The sequence below is a fragment of the Mus pahari genome, chromosome 1 (genome assembly GCF_900095145.1).
Source record: "Mus pahari chromosome 1, PAHARI_EIJ_v1.1, whole genome shotgun sequence".
NCBI lineage: Eukaryota > Metazoa > Chordata > Mammalia > Rodentia > Muridae > Mus > Mus pahari.
The window spans coordinates 26,855,508-26,865,045 of NC_034590.1; positions in this window are offsets into that span (position 1 = coordinate 26,855,508).

A 9,538-nucleotide genomic window follows, 5' to 3' on the forward strand; every position below is an offset into this window, starting at 1 on the left:
CAATATCCACATAAATCATCAGAAAGCATTAGAGGTTTGTCTGTAAATTTATGGGACCATAGACTCTAACACCTATTTTAATCTATTTTGGAAAGTTAAGCAGTAATTGATATTTCCAGACTTCTTTCCTAGGGTGACCTACTATTTTGGAAACTGTGTGTTCCTTCTCCTTTTATGAGATGAAAATGATGTTTACTGCCTAAGAGCCAAATTCCTTAAATATGTCTAGTAATCTCTAAACAATCATGTATCATGGGGATTATTATCCCTGTTAGCAATGCATTTTCTGCCTTTACACACTGAAAATATTTCCCTTTGCAAAAGAAGAAAGTGTGTCAAGCGTACCCAGACTTCTGAAATCTGTCAGAATTCTGAAATCAAACAGGTACTGTTGTTTTGTGCTATTGCAGACTCCAGAGAACTCATGGTAAGATGTTTCTTGAATATTAACTCTAAATTCCTGTATAATGCCCATGTTATGCTTGTCCAATTAAGTATTTTTATATGAGAAGTGTTTTGTAAGCCTGAGTGGTCAGTAAATTTTAATTTGTCTATTTGCAGGCTGAGTCAAATAACTGTTTTTGTTTTTGTTCTTGTTGTTTTTTGTTTTGTTTTGTTTTTTTAGTGTTTTCCTTTTCTTCAAATTATAAATTCATCTAAAATTCTAAGGGAACAGCACAGAAAATAAAGTAGGAAGAATATAGAAGTCAGCCTGCAGATAGGGAAAATGGCTTCAGCCTGACATCTTCTGTGTAAGAAACAGTCATTGAAATCATTAACTCAGTGCAACTAGGGCTGCCTGCATTGCATTTATATAATCATGGGTCTGTCAACAGTGAGGCTTGGGTAGAAGAGGAGCTTAGGAGTCTTTTCTTTTCATGAACAAAACATGTGCTACAGATGGATTGAATGTCAGGACCTGTGTACTGTGGACTACAAGTTCAAATCTAGTCAATGTGAGGATCCCAATAAAACTAAGAATCTGTATCCAGCCCCCTCCAGGATATTCTGGAAAGTGTTGCCTTACAGTTCCCAAAGGAGCATGTGTGAGTTTCATTATTACAATACTGCAAGGTGGAGGTCCTGGAGAACAGGAACAGAGTCCCCTCTTTGCTGTAATGTTTTCAACTTGGTGACTGTTTCTATATTGTTTAAAAATTAAGACACAAAGGAGTTGGTGTAAGAGTAATAAAGACATCGAATTTAGAAAAGAACAAAGAAGGAAGGAAAGAAAAAAGGAAAGAAAGGAAGAGAAAGAAAGAAAGAAAGAAAAAGAAAGGAAGAGAAAGAAAGAAAGAAAGAAAGAAAGAAAGAAAGAAAGAAAGAAAGAAAGAAAGAAAGAAAGAAAGAAAGAAAGAAAGAAAGAAAGAAAGAAAGAAAGAAAGGAAGGAAGGAAGGAAGGAAGGAAGGAAGGAAGGAAGGAAGGAAGAAACAAAGAAACAAAGAAAGATGGATGATGTATGGCTGCAGATAGGGAAAATGGCTTCAGCTTGTCATCTTCTGTGTAAGAAACAGTCATTGAAATCATTAACTCAGTGTAACTAGGGCTGCCTGCATTGCCTGCAATAGAGCTTATCAAAGATCCAAATTAAACATAATATATAATGAACAACTGGAAAAACTTATTTTGTCATGATGTCTTCGCTTGATTTGTAGACAAAGGCTCATGATATTTCCCTGGTTTGTCTCAAATTTGTAATTCTGCTGCCTTCTCCTCCTCCTGGGGCTATCCCTGTACTGTGCTTTTTCTTCTGTAGGATTCCCTTTCGAATCTTCTTTCTGCCACAGTAATTTAATGAAGTTCTTCTCTTCACTCCAAGAAATAAGATGACACTTAGGAAGAATGCTAAAAGATCTGTGCATTCAGTACCCAGATCTCGTCTTGCCTCAGTGAAAGCCCAGCTCATCTCCTTTCACCACAAATATCTCCTTGGTATCTTTCTCAGGCATGGAGGATACCACGATGAATTCAGATCATGGACACAAATATATTTCTTCTTTCCTTGTCACCTGAAAGTATCTTTCATCTTTTCAGTGCTATTTGCTGTTCCTAATCTCTTAATTATGTACCTAATTTCTTGCTTATTGAGCATGAACTTCCTCTTATATGATCGTGTTTTTAATTAAACTCTCCCATTTTTATGGTTGAGTTATTATATCAATTATATTAAATAGTGACTGTTACCCATAACTGGAAACACATCTCAGAAGCCATTCTGTCAGTATTAGGAATTGATGGAGACAATAAAATCTATTGTGACATTTGTCTATACTGCTTTGCATATTTTTTCTAATGAGCATTTCATGTGAACTTACATTATTGTTTTGAATAATTTTTAGCAGAATCTGTCTTAAATATGTGATGTTGGGTTTAAACATTTTACAGTTTAAATATTCAGATTAACCACAAAATTATTTTGATTCATAGCCACTCTTGGCTAAATAGTAAATCTGAAGCCAGTCTACATGAGGCCCTGTTTGAAACAGCCAAAGTCAAGAGAGAGAGAGAGAGAGAGAGAGAGAGAGAGAGAGAGAGAGAGACAGACAGACAGACAGACAGACAGACAGACAGACAGACAGACAGAGACAGAGACAGAGACAAAGACAAAGACAAAGACAGGAGACAGAGAATGCCAGGCAGGTTGTTTCAGGAGTTCATCGTGTTTTCTTCAGTATTTCTATCCTGCCATGAATTTTGGTAGCATTTAAATGAAAATAATCTTTAAATCATGGAAAATCCTCATTTTCATAATCTTTGAAGTAATAAATCATGAAATCAGTAATGTATGCTCACTTAGCTTTTCAGGCAGTTTTTTTTTCTGGTTTAAATAGAAATATCTCCAAAATGAAGTCTCAAACTTCCAATAAGAGAAATATTTCCTTGATATTTATCCTGGTAGTACTGTGTGCTTGTTGCATAGAAACACCCCACGCTGTCCCAGCTCTAAGGACTTGGTTCCTGGCTCATAGTGCTAATTTGGAGTGTCCTAAAAACTTGAAGCGATGAGATTGATCAGATAGAACACAGATCACGCGGCAATGCCTTTGAAGGGTGTCTTGTCTCTGGCTCCTTTCTGCTTCCCCATCTACTTCCTAGCCTCCTTTAGGTAATATTTTTGCTGCCACTCCATTAATATTGATGTTTTTGCCTTATCAAAGGTCCAAATCCATGGGTATGAGTAAGTTTTGATTAAAACATGTAGAACCACGAACATAATTAGTCTTTTCTTCTTGTAAACCCACTTTTCTTCTTGAAATACCCACTCGGGTATTTCTCCCAGGAGTGGTAAACTGGTCCAAAATGCAGCAAGCATGTGGGTCTTTTTAATTCTTAATGTCCTTGCTATTTTATAATTATAAAAGTCACAAAGATCTGGGGAAGATGACAAGTCACAGTGGAATTCAACCTAGGATTAATAGATTGCTACTCACTGAAGCTTTTGTGGACCTCCTAGGCCTCAGGAGCCCAACAGTTGCTGCAAAAGGAACAGTGATAACAGAGTTCCAGATTGGAAAGTTCTGGGGCCAGAAAGCCTGACCTGAGAGAGTTTAAAAAGTAATGTCATTTTGTATAGATCCAATTACAATGGACAAAAAACAAAATACGATTACACTGTGACACAGGAAGAAGATATCTGGGGGCTGGATGGTTGGGTCAATACTGTTAAGTGCCTGTTGCATTTCCCAACAACTTATCTTCCATTCCCAGAACTTACCCAGTGACTCATGAGTGCCTTACATCTCTGGTCTTCACTCTTCCGAACACTATAGATATAATACAGGTAGAAAACACAGACATACATGGATAAATAACTTTTGTTTATTATTTTGATTTTTGATCTGTATGGGCATTTTGTCTGCATATGTATCTGTGCACCCAATAAATGTAGTGCCTAGAGAATTCAGAAAAGGATGCCAGATCTCTTCAAACCGTAGTTACAGACAGTTGCTTGCCGCCATGTACATACTAGATATTGAACTCAGGTAAGAAGGGTTATCTTCAGATTTCAGAAGACCAAAGTGTGTTCGACATTAAAAATGGACTGCTGGAGATCTCTTAGCATCTTCTAAAATACCCACAGACTTTTGCTTCTGTAAACTGCAGTCAGAAAATGATATAATTCCCCATATCTTCAATTTTTATAGGAATGGCTCTCCACTTCTCAGAAGACTCTCCACTGTACAATCAGTTTCAACCAGTGTGCTGGAGTTTAGTTCCATTAAGGGTTTCTAGGATGTGGATGTCAGTGGCCTGCTCAGATCTCCATACGAAAGTTCAGATTTCCTTAGTGCTTAACTAAAAATTTAGTGAGCACTGTCCAGGGATAAAAAACATTAAGATCATAAACAATAGATTAAAAATCTATTGTACCCAAGGACCTGAAGGGGGCTGCAACTCTGTAGGTGGAACAACAATATGAACTAACCAGTACCCCCTGAGTTTGTGTCTCTAGCTGCATATGTAGCAGAAGATGGCCTAATCGGCCATCACTGGGAATAGAGGCCCCTTGGTCTTGCAAACTTTATATGACCCAGCACAAGGCAAGACCTGGGCCAAGTAGTGGGAGTGGGTGGGTAGGGGAGCAGAGGTGGGGGGGAGGGGTATAGGAAACTTTCAGGATAGCATTTGAAATGTTAATAAAGAAAATAATAATAATAAAAAATAAAATAAAAATCTATTGTAATTAAATATAATGACATTCATGATAAATATCCCAGGAAGTTTGTAAGGAAAAATTGACCTGGCAGCCTGAAGTCAGTGGTTTTTGGTGTAAGAGAAAGAAAGTAGATGCAGGGAATTTACTTTTAAAGGGGTAACATTTCTAATGTGAACTTAAAGGAAACTTGCGTAAATCAAGGGAAAAGAGACAGAAAAGTATGTTCCAGGCAAAGAATGTCAAAACCTCAGGTGGGAAAATGAATGTAGCTCATACAAGTTAACGCGAAGAAGAAAGGTCTGCCTGGCAAAGATCCAGTGAAAAGCTGCAATAAGAACATTATCTCCTAATGTGATCTTGCTTTTCCCCCTGAATGCACTCTGTGAAGCTACATTCAAGTTACATCCTTTGTAATAAAGACTTCTTGTTGGACCTAGCTCAGTGTTCACAGCCTTCTTTGAATTTTGTCTGTGACTCTTCACTCTAAAATATCTACACACAAAACCTTCTATGTTTCACTCATCTGGTTGTCTTAATGACATCTTGTTTTCTGTTCACTCTACCTCCAGGGAGCTTCGATCCTCTCTCTCATTTTACTACTTTTGCTATGGAATCTAGTTCACATCTATCTTGGCAAACACCAGGTTTTCAACAGATACTAACAAGCGTGTAAATTGTCTTGAGTGAAAGGTCTCGTGCATAGATAATATACATTACATTACTGTCTCATTAAATATTTATGAACACCATCTTAGCATGAGGCACATGGCTGAAGATTTATATGCAGTCATACTTTCTAACGACGCATTCATGTGAAGCATCAGGATGTCTAAGCAGTGAAGCAGAGAGCTGGCAAATGAGAAACTGCAGGGTAAAAGATGTAGGCACAGACAAGCCTGCTGCCTAGGCACTCGACTTGGCATGTGAGGACAGCGTCCACATACTCTCCTTTCAACAGATATCTGTGGACAGATAGCAGGTGCCATTGTTCTAGGGATATGAAGTATGCTAGAGAGTGAGGAATTACATACAGAGCTTTCATTGTGGTTGCAGAAACAATGAGACAAATTGCCAATATCCATATAAGTTATGTGGTCTCCAGTGGGCCTTGCCAGTACCTATTTCAGAACATACTTAGTTAGTGAATGATCTGATCCACGATGTCACAATGGCTGAAGCTCAGGCTTCAACTGTCTTTCAGGAACATTTTTTAAATTAATGCAATATTTTATTTCATTTTTACTTACTCACTTTACATTCCACTCAATGACCCCTCCCTGATCACACCCTTCCAAAATCTTTCTCCATTTCTCCTCTGAGTGGGTGCCACCCTCCCTCCCTCCAGGTATGCCCTACAGTGATACTTCAAACCTCCTCAGCCTGACACGTCAATGGATAAAAAACATTGAAAGAATTCTCATGTCACAGGTGCTCTGGATCGACATGAGCCAGAGACAAATATTTCCTCAGAGAGTCACTCTTCCTGAATTATGATATGACCACAAAGGGGTTTCAAGAATTTAAGTTAACCTGAAATTGACCTTTATTTGTGTAGCACAACAAAACACCACATCTTGTTAGAGAACTCTGTTATTAAGGTAGCAGTACCCCCATGAAGACACTGCTTTCTGACCTCCACACAAAGTAGGGGTTCCCTTTCTCAACAGGGCTTCCCTGACTCGGCCTGCCTTTATCTGAAGAGTGTTTCTGAACACAGGTGGTTGGCTTGGCTAACCATGTCTGAATAGTGACCTTGTATACAGCGCTCTGCTAGGCTGCATAACTCAGCACACATGTCCAGATCTGGCTTCCTGCACACATGATAATTAGGGGCTGTGTTATAAATAATCAGACTTTCTTGTTCACTTCATGCCCTAACATACCGTCTCCTGAAATAATAAAGTAAACTCTTCACGTTGCTGCAGTGTGTGAAGGTCATTCTGTCATACTCACAGAGTCTGAACCCTGCTCTCTGCCTCTAGTCTCTTTGTTCTCTCAGGCTGGTAAGCAAGAGCCTTCAAGGAGAAAGGGAAGGACAAAATACGTGAATGACAAGGGGGCATACATACACATATAACTGCAAGCCTTCGATGATTCTCCAAACACCTCTCATGACCTCTTTTTGTTCTATGAAAATTATATCTTCTATCTCCTATGCTCATCTCTGGGTTTTACTTTAATATTTTCTTTGTCTAGTGAGTTTTATTTTCTGACTTCATGTCAGACAGAACCTGGAAGCCTCTCCCAGTTCATGGATTTGAACATCTGTTCAAGGAATACCATATGTTGTGCAATCTCAGGTATGTACACAGAGAGCACATGTCCAAGATCAGGTACGTGGACAGAGATGCACACACTCACATGTAACTACTAGTATTATGAATGCTAATTATATTCCTAAAAAAAACCTGTCTGCTTGAGGGTGTTGGCATGGAGCTTCTGGGAAACTGCCCCCAGCTGGTTCTGATTGATAAATAAAGATGCCAACAACTAATGGCTGGGCAGGGCAGACAGAGGGGGACTTAGGACTTCTCAGGCTTGAGACCTGGAAGGGGAAGAAGGAGATCTCTCCTGCCAGGAGAGCGTGGAGGAGAGAAGAGGCGTCATTGCCTGAGAATAGTTCAGGAGAGAGAGGCATAACCATCATGTGAAGAAGCCAGGAAAACACAGACCAGAGCACAGCACAGTTGGGCAGATCACTGGATCCAGAGTAGCCAGGATAGAATATAGAATTTAGTAAGTGATAACTCGGGATTATTGGCAGGAGATGGGTTAACCATGTAAAGATTAGGCCGTGGCCCAGCAATTGTGCTGATTAAGGCATATCATAATATAAAGGCTCTGTGTGTGTGTGTGTGTGTGTGTGTGTGTGTGTCTGTGTGTGTGTGTGTGTGTGTGTGTGTATTTCATCCAGGAATGTAAACCATTGAGGTGGGTAGCAAAACTACATTCAGAATTAATTTGTTAAATATTACTTCTACTACACTCCACTCACATTGTTCATAACATTGGTCTTTGTGTCCATGGTCACCCATGATCATAGTCAGAATGAAGGTTTTCCTATATTTTTCCTGAAGTTTCTTGTCGCTATTGTCATTATATTGTGAATATAATGGAAATAATGTGAGGCTGGATTCTTGAACGGACACACATTCACTGCCTTTGTTTTCACATTACATAATCTCCTGCTTTATCAGGCGCTCTGAAGATTTAGCCATCTGTATGCAGAAAAACGGTCGACTCAATCCTGAAAACGTGCTGTCAACAGAAACAAAACCTTGCACTTCCATTCGCTACATTGCCTTTTATTAAGCTATTAGAAAAACTTCATGACATTTGTGTTTCTTCTTGGAAGAGCCCTTCACTCTGTCTATTGAAATGACATCCAGGTCACATTATTGTCTTACCCTCAATAAAAGCAAAAACAAACGTCGTTGTTCATCATCAGAAACATCTGTCCACTTGATTTCAAGTAGGAACAGTAACATGATCAGCTCTGCATGGGAAAACTGTGTTCTGAAAGATGTGGAAGCAGGATCCTGCAGCAAAGACAAATCAGTGTGATCACAATGATGTATTATGCACTGTCTTCCAGCTTTAATGTGTCCCTATTTATTTTGTGAGAGTATGGGGAATTGTTTTCTTTCTGTAATTTTTGAATATTTAATTTATTTTTATTATACTGTATTGTTCATAATATAATAGTGAACACGAGGCTTAATTTTGTTTCCCTTTAAATTATTCCTGTACACAAAAATATTGAGATAATACCACAGGGAGCAAAACTGATGTATGACTAATATGATTTTCTTTTGCTTTTTCATTTTTAACAATGATAAAGATAAAACACAGGACATTATATCATTTAGTTACAGGTTCAACTAGTGAGCTGCATCTGTAGATCCATTTTTTTTTGCTCATTTTTTATTAGATATTTTCTTTATTTACATTTCAAATGTTATCCCCTTTCCTGGTTTCCCCTCTGAAAACACCCTATCTCCTCCCCTCTCCCCATGCTCAACAACCCACCCACTCCTGCTTCCTGACCCTGGTATTCCCCTTCACTGTGGCATAAAGCCTTCACAGAACCAAGGGCCTCTCTTCCCATTGATGACTGACAAGGCCATGCTCTGCTACATATGCAGCTGGAGCCATGAATCTCTCCATGTGTACTCTTTGGTTAGTTGTTTAGTCCCTGGGAGTTCTGGTGGTACTGGTTAGTTCATATTGTTGTTCCTCCTATGAGGCTGCAAACTCCTTCAACTCCTTGGGTCCTTTCTCTAGCTCCTCTATTGGGGGCCCTGTGTTCCATCCTATAGATGACTGTGAGCATCCACTTCTGTGTTTGCCAGGCACTGGCATAGCCTCACACGAGACAGCTATATCAGGGTCCCTTCAGCAGAATCTTGCTAGCATATGTAACATTGTCTGAGTTTGGTGACTGCCCTACCTGGGGATTTCCTTCAGTCTGTGCTCCACACTTTGTCTCTGTAACTCTTTCCAAGGTATTTTGTTCCCCCTTCTAAGAAGGACTGAAGTATCCACACTTTGATCTTTCTTCTTGAGTTTCATGTGGACTGTGAATTGTTTCTTGGGTATTCTGAGCTTCTGGGCTAATATCCACTTATTAGTGAGTGCATACCATGTGTGTTCTTTTGTGATGGGGTAACCTCACTCAGGATGATATTTAATAGTTCCAACCATTTGTCTAAGAATTTCATGAATTCATTGTTTTTAATAGCTGAGTAGTATTCCATTGTGTAAATATACCACATTTTCTGTATCCATTAATCTGTTGAGAGACATCTGGCATCTTTCCAGCTTCTGGCTATTATAAATACAGCTACTATGAACATAGTGGAGCAGGTGCCCTCATTACA